The following is a 4,509-nucleotide window of genomic DNA, read 5'->3' as shown; positions in this document are numbered from 1 at the left end:
AGCACTCTGCATGTGTTTTAGCTGAGGGGCATGGCGTGTGTCCACTGTGCTATTCCCAAACTGATCTATCCTCCACGAATATTGTACAATCAAATTATTTTATTTCCTGTGGCTTTCAACTAAAGTCAGAGATAGTGTTTGTGGCAGCAGTATTGATAGTGATGTGGGGGAAAGGGAAGGGATGGAAGTGGTGGTCTTTAAGAAGGAATGGGTGACGAGCAACCGTCAGATGGGAATAAGTGCAATTCTAATGCTGTTTCGTAACTAAAGTCAAGATAATGCGAAGTTGTTTTCATCAACATGGAATATTAAACAGTGTTACACATTAGCGTTTGTTTCTGGCAGTGCACCGACACGAGGCTGACTCAACAATAAATGTAAATAAATAAATAAGAATCTAAATAAATAAATGGATACATAAACTAACAAAGAATCATTTAGTTACCTCTCTTCCTCTTGATGGAAAAAAGTTGGATAGCAGAAAAGATTTAATCGGGTTGGACAAATTTAATTCCGCAGGTAACATGATGCCTCCTTTCTGTAAAAAACACTTCAAGTCACAAGAAGGCAGAGTTTAACAGGGGAAAGGAATGAAGAAGTGAGGATACTAGTTAATTTTTAGATTAGGAAGGTGAACGGAATGAATATGACAGTATATGAGAGAGAGAGAGGAAAAAAAACTTATGGTGTAACATTCAGAAGCCACAGGAGTCAAGCGAGTGATGGTGTGTTTCCTCTTTGGTGTTCTCCGCATTAGTGTTCTGACCGTTCTGCTGCATGTGCTTAACTCCTTCAGTACCATGACATGTTTCCATATATATTCTGCTTACTATATGATGATTTTATACGGCTTCTGAAACTTATGTGAGGATTTAAATAATGGAGACTCTGGCCATTAATCTTCTGACATCCATAGACCTTTCCTAATGAACTTAAAATCGTCCAGTCATATCCTAAATTCGTGACAAAAATGCGTCCTAGTACTGAAGGGGTTAATGAAATAAATGGTCGTTTACCTGTAATTCTTTGTAACATAAGAGCCATGGAATCGGCATGTCTCATTGCTTTTATCGGATCTATGACCAAAGTTTCTTACATTATCTTCATTCTTTTCCTTCTCTTCTTGGCATTTATTCATGTGTTCGGCATGTAATCACTTTCGTTTTCATATCCAAATTTTTCTCTATGTCTTTGTTCATTAGCCGTGTATTTTATCCTGCGTAGCATATTTTAGCTAAATCATCTTCTTCGAGTGAGTTTCTGTTCATATTTATTACAACATTTACTCTGGCCTTCTCAATTAATTACAGAATATCACCATTTATTTTCTTGACATTCTTTGCTAAAAGGTCAAATGAATGTGCCGCCTCAGATGTTTCTCTAACTGATTTTCCTCAAGTCATAACGGACTGTAATCATTCGAGTTTCTTCTTCCCTTTAATTTTTTGTATGACACACCAACTCATCTATTCACACAAGAAACTTTATTATTCAAACTTGACACGTGCAGGGAGAGTCTTGCGTCTGATAAGATGTCGGCCAGGTCTTGTCTGTTCGTTCATGATTCAGTTGACACACTTGACACAGAATGGTTTTACTCATTGAAGCTTGCGAGAAATAGGAGAAATTGTGTTACGTGAAGACCATGCGTGTAGGACGGGCCAAGAATACTTAGCTTGTAAAGGAAGATTAATAGATGAAGAAGACCCACTTACAGAAGACTCGAAAGGACTTGAATGGGGAGCTGGGACTTCTTTTCATCTATAAAGTGTTGAAATTATCCACACTATAACGTGGCGTGATTAAATGAGGTGAGATGTGAGGATTAACTAGGGGCGACTTGTGTATAATATAGTATAATGTAGTATAATGTGGCATCTCGTGAGCTGTATAGTAATTGACGTGTGTATCTTGATTAATCTTCTGTGTTAGAATCCTTCCCTCAGTATTATCACCACTTTATCCTCGCAAGGAGCGCACGACATCAAAGAACTCTCGTCTAATACACCTCGTTATGTGATAAAATATTTGGAATAGGTCAGAGGAGGGGAGGTGAGGTTAGCAGGACACCGAGGCATTGCTGTGGTAACAAACCCTTAATTAAACAGATGAGGAGGTCAGGTTAAATGAAGTCTGTCATAAAATAATCCAGTATTTTAATATGACGCTTCAATTGAGAGTCATAACCGAGCCATCATTAACGCTGGTGGTGAATTAACAGCATATACGAACGTGATAACCAGGTGTTAATGTTGCGCTGTGCTTGATCCCGTGGTTGTTTGTGGAAATACAGGCTGGCTCGTGGCTTTGTGCGCTGTGCCTGGATTTACTTTATTTGTAGCTCGGTGTAATATTATATAGCACCGTCATGATTCTGCCCTCCCCTTCCCTGCGAATATACATGTCATTGATTATATTCACACATTATAACTACATTTTCGTCATCTGATGTTACTATTTTTCTTTATCGTGTCCAACTTTAGTCTTTATTTGACCGTATTTTCCTGTATCTTCACTCTCCCATTAAAAGGACAATCAGTGCCTTGAATACGAGAGTTATGGACAGGTAGAGTGACAGAATGGCTATCTAGGAGTGATGAAAGAAGGGACGGCTGAGTGGGAAGTAAGTGGAGAGCTTTAACCCCTTGAGTACCATGACGCGTTTCTATATTCATTTTGTTTACTATTTGGTGACTTTATAAAGCTTCAGAATCTTATTGGGGATTGAAATAGTGAAGACTGTGGCCATTAATCATCTGACCGCCATAGACACTTCCTAATGTCAATAAAATGGTCTAATAGTAACAAACTCAAGGTAAAATTGTGTCACAGTATTGAAAGGATTAAATTGACTGCTGGATAAGGATGAAGTAAGCAGTGGAAAGTAATGATAATCTGGTGGTGGTAGTGGTGATGGTGGTGAGGATAACGGAAGTGGCAATCTCTCAGTAGTCCATGACATCAAGAATCATACTGCGTCATCATTGCTGTCATTATAATTATCAAAATCTTACCACATTTTTTTTTCATAATTAACAAGATCAAGACAACTCAAACTGCATCTTTGCCACCACAACAAGAGGATCACGGAGCAACCAGACACACATACAAGCCAGACACACGACAGACACAAGCCAAATATTTGATCACTACATGAATCTCGTTATTTGTCTTAATTTCTTTGATTTCACCTTTATTTTCTCGTATTTTCATGATTTCTTGTATTGTTTTTCTTTTTCATTTGTTCTCCTTTTAACTGATCGCGTCTCAGGTCAGAGCATTTGATCACTACATGAATCTCGTTACTTGTCTTAGTTTCTTTCGTTTTTCTTTATTTTGCTTGTATTTTCATAGTCTCTTGTATAGTTTTTCTCTTTCATTTTTCTCCTTTTAATTAATCATGTCCCAGGTAAGTTAGTAGACGATGTAATTCTTGGTCTAAACTCATTACAAGTCCAAGCAACGTTATGAAATTTCTTTAAACTATTTGCAGGAATGACTGAAGGAGCATTCGTATAGCGCACTGTAATGAGGCAATGTACGGGACAAAATTACATCAACGTTACTCTTTTTGGAGAATTAAAATAGAAAGTAAATATTAGAAGGAGGACTATACCTTTATTTTATCACTCATTTGTTTTATTTTGGCAATGAAAAGAAACAAAAAGGATGAAAAGAGCTATGCAACATTTCAAGAGAGGAAAAAGTAGTCCATTACATTCTGTCTAAAAAAAAAAAAAAAAAAAAAAACACGAATATTTGTTAATAGATCAGAAGAAAATAGGACAAACATAACACACACACACACACACACACACACACACACACACACACACACACACACACACACACACACACACACACACACACACACACCAGATCGTATCCAGCACCTCCTGTTAATTGAGTGACCAATACCTATGAAATTCACATTGCATATTTGTCATGGGCCTTCTCTTCTTCTTCTTCTTCTTTCGTCCTCCTCCTCCTCCTCCCTAGCCCTCCTCGTTCTCCTCATCCTCCTCCTCGTAGTCCTCCTCCTTGCTTTCCTCCTTCTCCTCTTTGTTCTCCTTCTCCTTTTTCTTCTCATCCTCCTCTTCCTCCTGTTTGTCCTTGTTCTCCTTGCCCTCCTCCTCCTCCTCCTCCTCGTCCTCGTCCTCGTCCGCGTCCTCGTCCTCTTCCTCCCAGCCCTCCACCTTGTCCTAACCCTCCTTCTCCTCCTCCTCGTCCTTCTTGTTCGTCCTTGTTCTCCTCGTCATCCTCGTCCTCCTCTTCGTCCTCGTTCACCTTACCTTCCTCCTCCTCTCCTCTTCCTCTTCCCCCCTCCTCCTCCTCCTCCTCCTCCTCCTCCTGGTATCCTCGGGCGGGCAGTCAGAAATGAACTGTCCAAGCTGTGCACGCGCGCCGCCTCGCCTCCGCGCAGGCTGGGCGAGGCGCGTCATTGGTTATTCATAAAGTCACATAATTGCCGCGGCTCTTGTGGATTTGCTTTGGTGCGTCCCGTAATTG

This window comes from Portunus trituberculatus, chromosome 47 (genome assembly GCF_017591435.1).
Source record: "Portunus trituberculatus isolate SZX2019 chromosome 47, ASM1759143v1, whole genome shotgun sequence".
Lineage (NCBI taxonomy): Eukaryota > Metazoa > Arthropoda > Malacostraca > Decapoda > Portunidae > Portunus > Portunus trituberculatus.
The sequence above is the reverse complement of the archived record's forward strand: the minus strand, read 5'-3'. Positions refer to the sequence as shown.